The following is a 9660-nucleotide window of genomic DNA, read 5'->3' on the forward strand; positions in this document are numbered from 1 at the left end:
CAGCCCATGTGAATGATTTGCTCAGGGTCAGCAGGACAATCAAGGAAATTGAAACCAAGTCTCGTGAAACACTGAGCTGGTCCCTAGTTAGATTTCTGAACTTTCTTTTCAGTATTCACCTTGTGCTTCACTTTTCTGAGATGCACTGTTTCTTGAATTTGTATCTCAAAACCAGACTAGATGGAGTAGAAACCAGCAGCACTCTCTCATCTTGTCTGAACACACAGATTACTTATCACAACTCTCTAAGCCACAATACACAAGAGACATCAGGTCTGCACTGTGTTTAACAAAGCAGCTAGCATGCAGACTGTTGTGGCTTTCATACTGATTACTGTTTTACTTGCCTTAAAGCAGTATCTAAATGTTCTTTCACAAACACTATGAAAGGTCATTTGGATCACGCTGATGTCTGCATCTTTTGTTTACTGACTATCTTAACCTCTTCAAGCCATTTTTCTCTATGAATCGTTGCATACATAAAAAATATAGGAGGAAGATAGTATATGCATAACACATATATGCATACATGTGTATGAATATCTGATATACAACACATGTATCTTATGATACATAAGATACCCCTGAAAATTTTCATTACATTTCTTGTAATGGCTTACATTTTTCACTTTTTCACCACTTTCCAAGCAGGCATTGAAAATAAGAAGAATGTGATCTGCATCCTGCTGCAGTTAAATTCTTTGACTTTGGACCTTTACCCTGAATAGGTTCATGTGCTCAGGTCACATCTGAGTCAATTTGCCCACAACCTCTGTGTTGTTCTTCCATGGGGGTTTTGCCTGGATACAGAGAGCTGTTTGCCTTATGAGCATAGGCATTTGCTTTTTGTGCTCTCTCTTTCTGTGTAAATGACAGCAGCAATTTCTCACTCCTATTTTTTGAAAGATTCTCATTCTCATGGGATGAAAACCACCACATGAATGCAAGGGGATATTACGCTTGAATCCAGCTCTGGAGAAGGCCAAAGCATGACAGGCTTTTATGCAGCTGGAAGCTTCACATGACAATTATGCAGAAGCTGTGTATACCTTTCCCCTCTGGAAGCTTTTGGTGGGCCCAGGCTATAGAGCTATGTGTAAATCAGTTTCTTACACAACACAAAATCCTTCTGAGAATCTCTCTTCTCTCCCCAGTTAAGCCTTTACTGTCCCCTTTCCTAATGCAAGTGAGCTGGTGCTTTCTGCCTCCATACATGTTTAGTATGGATGTGAGACAGCTTAACACCATAGCTTTTCCCACGCTTTTACCACTGAGATTTCTGAACAGTTACTGCTAAAACAAGAAATGTTAATTCTCTACAGCTTGTGCATCAGGCTATGCGCTTTCACGGTATTTCTGTTGTGCACAGAGTTCCGAGTAAAAGGAGCAAATAAAGCTGACTCCAATAGCAGAGATGCTTCAAAAGTAATCCCTTCTTTTTTATTATGTTGACCCACAGCATCAGAGGTAGATGATGGTGGTATGACAATAGAGGTTAGACTTCACAGAATCACAGAGTCATAGAATCATATAATCCTTACAGTTGGAAGGGACATTTAAAGGTTATGTAGTCCAACTCCTCTGCAGTGAAGAGAAACACGCACAGCAAGATCAAGTTGCCCAGGGCCTGATCCAGCCTCACCTTGGAGGTCTCGGGGAAGGGGTTATCCACCACCTCTCTGGGCAACCCATTCCAATGCCTCACCGCCCTCACTGTGAAAGACTTTTTCCTTATATCCAACCTAAATCTCCCTTCTTTAAGCTTGAAGCTGTTTCCCCTTGTTCGATCACCACAGACCTTCCTTCAGAATCTGTCCCCTTCTTTCCTGTGGCTCCCCTTTAATTACAAAAGGACACGTTTGGATATCAGGTCACCTTGGAGCCTCCTCTTCTCCAGGCTGTACAGTCCCAGCTCTTCCCACCGATATCCCATTATGTTTTGTTGCCATGAGACTGATGACAACAGTGGGGCAGTCTGACAGAACGGCATCTGACACAGAATTGCGGATGGAGCATAGGTGTGGAATTGACCAAATGGTGTATGTGACCACAGTGAGGTGCTGGGTGTGCGTTTCAGCAGTGGTAACAGTGACAATGGGTCACCTCCGCTGGTGAAGATTATTATGAGCATAGTATGCAGGTTCATCTCTGATAAAAATACATCGCTGGTGGTAGTGGACAAGTTATTATACAGTCTTTTGAAACAGAAAATTTGCTGTATCAAATAGCGTTACTGCACTCTTTGCATCTGTTATTGTTTCCATGGAAATAAATAGGAGGCACAACTTTTGGAGTGACCTACCCATTTACTTTCTTGCAGTCCTTCCATAATTATGCATACCTCTTTAAAAAGAAAAGACAGCACAATAAGCAGAGAAAATGGAACAAAAAAAAAACTTCTAAAACTGAGTTCTAGCAAAATATCAATAAAAACAGTGACTAACAAAACGTGGAAACAAAATGTGAATGAATTCTGTTAACACTAGAGATCCCTGTGACCTTGACAGTATCTCAATCCAACTGCTGTGCCTTGACTTTCTTTTTTTTCTTTCCTTTGTAGAGGTCATCATGAACTCTGTGAGAGATCCTGAGTTGCCGCAGTAACACTTGCTTCTTCCTTTCTAGAGGATGGATTGTGTTTGGATTAAGCTGCAAACTCTGGTTTTATTTCTTTTGCCATTGGCGTTTTTTGGAAAGTCCTGATGTTTATTCATTGTTACTGAATCTATTTCTCTTGTTTGTATGTTTGTGGTGGGTTTCATTTGCAGATATATCCCGCTGTCAATCTACACCTGCAAAGAAAACAGAGCCCTCGATCCAGCGTAATATGGAGATGTGTAGATTATTGCTTTATTCCTCTAGAGGGAACTCTTACTGTGTTTTAAATTTCTCCACGTATTTCTCTCTAAGTGCCACAGGGTAGCTGAGATGAGAAAAGAGCTACAATCTATTTTCTCAGAATGAAACCTTGGAGAATTCCACTTGTAGCAGTTGTCTTCAGGTAGCAGTGACCTCCAGCTCTGCCAGATCTCCTCTCTTAGCCCGGCCTGGCATTTCCACCTCTAAGAAATGTGCAGATCACTGTCCTAAGTAGCCCACAGAGGCCTGGATTTAGACCTTCATCAGTACTGCTGCTGTCTGTGCTACGTTAAAGCTCCAGTGAAACTTGAATTCTTCCCTTGTATTTTGGCAAAGAGCAACGGACAACTTTGTCCTGAGGGTTTAATCCTGCAGAGCAGGAGGTTTGGGCTGAGAGAAGTGTGGAGAAGGGCAACTGCGCTGCAGCACTTCTAACCTGCACTGTCCATCCACTGAGCTAACTTGCTAGCCGCAATAGCAGGAGCCCTTTTCCCTGCAGGTCTTCCACCAGTTCCCACAGGCCTATGGGTGATGGGAAGCGTTAATACAAAAGGGTCGCAGTCAGTCCTGAGTAGGTTTCAAGGTCTGTGGGTGCCAAGTAGAGAGGAGCAGACTTCACTGCTGGAGGGGCAACTTCTGCATTCAGAGGAATGTGGATATCCTCTGTGGTTATCACGAGATATGTGTTCCAAGCCGTGCTGATCACAGGGGTAGCTGTAGCTCTGTCACAGGGCCTCAGGGAATTTGAATGGGGGACAGGGCAAACTCCTTCCCACCCCCATCTCCAGTTCTGTTCCAAAGAGCAATACCAATCCGCCAGCTCCTCTGATTGCCCTTATATGGAAAAGCAATAAATTACCACTTCTGTTCATTCTGCTTTGGTTCAGTGCCAACCTTCCTACACTCTACAGAAGTCTTTATAGGGAACAAGCCATGACAAGGTGCAGATGCAAAACCACTGGTGCAACCTTTGACTAACTTACTGCTGGGCAAAGGGACAGCCATTAATAGAGAACCCTGATCTGAGTCAGCATCCTAACTAGGAGCAGGCCAGAAATGATAATAAAAACAGAGAAATAGTGAATAGCTAAGCTTGCTGATATTGCAACCCTTGTCTGTATTTCACAGAAATCTTCAGTCCATCAGCTTGGCCATTGGAGTGAACTGCTTCCAAAAATATTCCATGAAACAATGTGCATTCCTGCCTATAGGAGCAGTCTGAGGCCATCCCACCCAGCTGGACAGGTCGGGTGGCACAGAAGTTCTGTGTGTGTGCAAGAATCAGAAACACAAGCAATAACAAAGCCACTGTTTTTTTTCTTCCAAAAGTTTTTGAACCTGATCACAGATATGCTATATGCAGGAATTACCAGTTATCCCCCATGAGTGAAAGGCATTAAAACCAATCATTAGACAAGACAAATATGGCTTATCAAAGAGTTATTACATGTATTCTTTGTTTGTAGGCTGCCATATAGGAGGATTGCCTTATTTGCATGTTGCCAGGAAGCCTGAGTTTGTCACAGATTGAACTGATCAAAAGTGATCACAGAAACTAGTCTGACTCCACAAACCTTATACAGGGTAACTGAAGTCATCAAGCAGCAGGTACAGGCTATTATTTGCCCAACATCTACAAACCCAAATCTTTCCCCTCCTGATTCCCAGCTTCTGTCTTCTGTTTCTACCATATGGTATCACTGAAGAACCTGTACATGTGGTACAGAATACTTAATTTTGTTTTTTACTTAACCCGACAGTTCTCTGCTCTCTTCTGCGCAGGTATGTGCTGAAAGAGAACACTCGTCTCAAGGAGAAAGAAAATCTCTTGTCCAGGGGAGAAGCTGCTTTGGCTGCCTCATTTGTTTTTCTGCCTTAAACTGGGTCTGCTCAGACTGCCTTGCAAATGAGGGTAGTGCATGGACACAGAACTCCTTCCTGAATGTTGCTATCTGGATTGATTTTCATGTGGCATTTTTTCATCCATACTTTGTGACCCAGGCATAACAAACGATTTTTATTTTTATCTGTTTTGAGGGAGGCACTCCTTCTTTGTGAAGAATGTTACTTTTGTAGATTATCAGCTAGGTATGTGCACTGAATGATGTGTGTTGAGGGCACCAGAAGGGATTGGAGCATGCAAGTGCTGCTGAGACAAAGCTGAGGGACTCTGTATATGTGCACCGCAATACAGCAGAAGTCCAGATAGTTGGCCAGCCTGGAGATAAGTTTGCTCACAGCTATCTTTCCAGATAGCCTGAGTGACACATAGCTTGAGCAACCTAGACAAGACAACCGAAGGGCTCAAACCTAGAAGTAAAATGTGAAACAAACCATCTGGGCAGATATAAGTGCATTGTAGCATGCATTTGCTTTGGTATGTCAGAGGGAAAAGTATATTTGAGTATACTTTTTTCAATTGCAACTGCAATTTCTCTGGAAAGTCTTGCCGAAGCTGATAGTACTTTAAGGTATGTTTTGCAGCAGTGCACTCAGCAGTCAAACAGACCACTTCTGGTTTGGTGCAATCTTTTCAGTTCTACACATGCTTGAACTGATGTGCTCTCTTCAAGCTCACAGTCCACCTCTGTTCACAGCCTTTCATCGAGGGCTGCTAACCATGGGTGGTTGTGCTCCTTGCAGAGGGTGGAAAGTCCAAGCACTCTGCAGTGTAGGCAATCCCCTCACATAACTCACAGCATGAGGGGAATTCATGATCTTAGATCTTTTCCCCAGGTGCCACATCACATCTATCATGATAGATCCTCCTTCTTGTAGCACATGGAATGAAGTAGCATGAAACTAGTAAAACACAGAATAATCTGTGGAAGCAAAGGAAAGTAGGCAAACATAGACTTCTGAATCTAAAGTTATCGTACAACCTACTACTTGTTTTCAGTAGTTCCATACTTTTCTTATTTTTTCCACACTTTCACAGTGCCCGGTAACTCTGCCTGCTGGTGCTAGAGGAGATGAAGGAGTCTTCTCCTTGTCAGTGGCTGTTTCTTGGCACTGAGAAGAATCTAGATGTACGGCTTTTGGAGCTTGATTATTCCAGACTCCCTCAAATAACTTGTATTTGCCCAAGAAGTGATCTTCTCTCAGCATGGAATACATGAGATATGCCTTCTCATGAGCTGAAAAATCATCAAGCCAAAATTCACCAACTGTGAAGACATTCCTAAATTGTAAATTAGTCTCTGTTACCATAATGTCCCAAGATCTGGGATCCTTTTAATGTTTATTTACCCAGTGAGACACTCATCAGTGTCTATACTGTGAGACAGACTAGGTCTTAAGGCAAGACTACTGCTGCATTATCAGTAGAGTTTGGCATTTCAGACCTAAGGGAACCACACTGATGCCCCTTTGCAGTGATGGAGTAGCATGGGATCAGAAGTAGTAAAAATGGCTGGCTGAACCAGGATGTTGCTTTGTTTCCTCTTCTTTCCTAGAACTCAACTTGCTCATAAAACTGATTTTAAATGCTTTTCTGGTATTTTGTTTTGCGTTTTTTTTTTCCTATAGTTCTCGTATTTCCTGATTTAAAACATGCTTCAATCTAAGGAGTCCGAAAAAATCTTTTCTACTCTTAATTAGGTTCAAAGTGCCTGGCAGGAAAGAGACTGATGAAAAAATTTTATGAGCACTGGGAGACTTGCTTTCAACTGCTGAGCCATCCATAGTCTCTGTAGGTGATTCACTTAATCTATTGCACTATCTCTGTTCTGCATATTTTTAATAGCCTTTAATGAGAATAGAACTCATTAATGATTGTTGGACAGGGAGGCAGCAGGAAGGTGTGGGCCCACAAAAGCATAGATAACAGTGTAGAGAAAAAAAAAAGGAAATAACATGCTGGTTCAAATCCATGCTCCCCAGCAGTGCCTTCAGGGGGAGGAGGGTTGGGGAGGGGGAAAAAAAGAAAAAAACAGTCCTGAAGCTCTAAGGTTGTTCTCCAGAGTGCCTGCACTACGTGTTCGTAGTGAAAGCAATCATCATGGTCAAGTTATTCCCAAAGCCAAACGCCCCAAATGGCTCTGTGTCTTCCCTCAGCATCAAACCTGTTGTACAACCCTGCACAAGCAGCAGTCACATGCAAATAGTCATCTCCCCACTTTGGCAGGAATTTGCCCAAAAGTAACCTTTCTCCCCCCTCAAAGCAGTGGTATTGTTTAATTCCCTTCTCATGTTAGTCTCCTGATGGGCTGTTTCACTGTGGCTGTCAGGCAGCAGCAAGTGAAAAGTGAAGAAGGAAAGGGAGCCCGGAGGAGTCAGTTTGCAAATAAATATATAATTATGTATAAATCTATACATATTTAGGTATATGTTGAGATTTTAGAGAAGAGTGGTGCTGGAGGCTGATGATCTCAGAGAGTTCAAGCTTTGCTTTCCTCTAGAGGCAGGAGAAAGCTTAATTTCTATGGTGGTACTACCCAGAGTAGAAATCTGTCATATATTTTTACATATTCTTTTCTCCTCTCTGATTTCTCCCATGCATTTCATTCTGAGAAGGCTTCTGCAGAAACTGAACAGCCTGAAGATGCAAGGAGTCACACTGTGACCCATGAGCCACACAAGAGAGAGAAAGGTCAGGAAAAGTTCTAGAAAGATCTGTGCCCTTGAACATTAATCTGGAGGCTGGGGGCAGGGGACAAATTATATTTGGAAGAAGGCGAGTAACGTGACAAGGATGCTGTGAGTAACTTCTTGCTGCCCACTCATGCCATTTGCGTGCCACTTCTTCCTAGTCTTCCTACTGCTTTCATACTGTTTCCTCTTTTACAGCAACCAGTTCTCTTCTTTATCTGCTGGTGTAACCTGCTCCATGCCCACCCATGCCAGAAGAGGAAGTCCACTGAGATTGCGGCTTTCCTAGAATGTGTTGGGGTACAGCTCATAACGACCCCTGTTGAAGAGAGAAAATGGCTCATTAGCTTTGCCTACCGCTCTCTGACATCTCCCCGTCCTTCAGTCAAGATTCCCTTGCTTCTAACTGAGCCTTCTGTTCCTCTTGCTGACTTATCTCCCTACTAAGGGGCCTCTGAAGGAGGCAAACAAGTATCGCAGGGACCGATAATGTGTAAGAGCCATTTTCAGTGTGCAGCAAGAGGGACACACAAAGCCTACTCACAGCTCCGTGAGAATATCCCAGACTCGGCCCAGTTTTCTTTATGAAACATGTAAGCAGGACCTGATTTTCAGTGAGCACTCAAGGATATGTTTCTCCAGAACATGCAGAGGTTCCTAAGCATCTCCTTCTGACTCAGCCTTGTACCAGGAGAGTACAACAGGGCATGCAAGCCAATCCATTTGCTGTTCCATACACAACATGAAGAGCTCACACACTGCTGCTGAAAGTTTTCTTCAGCCAGAGTTGGCAGAAAGTTAGAAAATGTGTGTGTGTGCTCTGTAAACATTTTTTAGCACATTGATCATAAAAATAATAGACGAGTCTAGAAAAGGACTCTTGCAATCAATACTCCTATCAGCAGAACTCAAATATCCATGGTGAGAGTACGAGGCCAGACAGCTGCCCCACCTGCAAGGGAGCCCTCAAGCACACATCCCTCAGAACATTCTTGATAGTGTTGTAAAAGGTCATTCTCACCTCCATCTTTATTTTCAGGCATTTTTCAGTCAGAGCTGAAAAACATCTGAGCCTATAAGCACTGCAAAAAAAAGAGGGAAGGATGAGATTCCTGAGCTTACTGTTGTATCAACCACACCATCAAGGAGAAAGGGTTGCATTCATGCCTCTCAGAGAGAGAAAAGTGTGGCCACTGACAATCCATGACAATGTGTCTGGTAAAGGATACCACGGGAAATTGAGGGTATCAGACCAAGATGTGCTGAGCAAGAAGGACCAAGCCAGCTAACCTCCGCAGTCTCACAGGGTGGGAGGTTGAGCACAGCTGGTATCCTCGTACTGCGTGGATGTGCCTAGCTTATCTTCAGCACTCAGTCTTCAAAGTATCGAGTTACTAGGAAAGCTTCTTTTTCTCCTCTCTCTCTCCCTCACTGGTTTTTAACAAATGTGAAAGGTGCTGATAAATACTGCAAGTGAGTGATACAGTGTTTACTCACTCACGCTTCCCATTTGTGAAATTATTTGTCTCAGTATTGTATGGTAAGGATCCTTGGATCATTCTTACATTACTCTGTCCTTCACAGCAATGGCAGAGGCCTGAACACTGACCAGTCTCTTCTCCTTTGCATCAGGCTCTGCTGATTTCAGCTATTTGGGGTGCTACACTGGACCTTTCTGTCCTTTGGGAAAAGTTATTCTCAGAGTTTCTCCCAAATGCTCACTTTTTCCTCTTACTACATATTTTCCACATGACAGCTGTACCAAAATACTTTCATAAAGACAACAGAAATATTTTCTGATAGAAAGTGCTATGTGATGTGATCTTCTGTAACAATCCTTAAACAAAAGATCTATTTTACTCTTGGTCCTGGATCCTATTGGACTGTTCCTGTTCTCCATGTTTCACTTCCACTGTCACCTTTCTGGCTTAGCTACTGTCATCACAGATGACTTTCCTTAAGGCAGAGAGCAATGTATCGCCTCTTCTGAAGTTGCAACATCTTGTGTGCCAGTAACAGTAATACAGGTAACCCACAGGTCAAACAGATGAGAAAAAACAATGAGAATTAGGGCTCTTTCCTGCTTTGGTGTGATGGTCCTTCATTGCCTTGATATATTCACTGAAGTTTTGTTAGGACCACATGCACCGTAGACCAAGTTTGGTCTGTAAGGAGCAGGCTGTTAATCCTCTTCTCTGGATGTAATATCTT

The sequence above is a fragment of the Centrocercus urophasianus genome, unplaced genomic scaffold (assembly GCF_019232065.1).
Source record: "Centrocercus urophasianus isolate 14NV4802_14NV808 unplaced genomic scaffold, USGS_Curo_1.0 seq_21, whole genome shotgun sequence".
Lineage (NCBI taxonomy): Eukaryota > Metazoa > Chordata > Aves > Galliformes > Phasianidae > Centrocercus > Centrocercus urophasianus.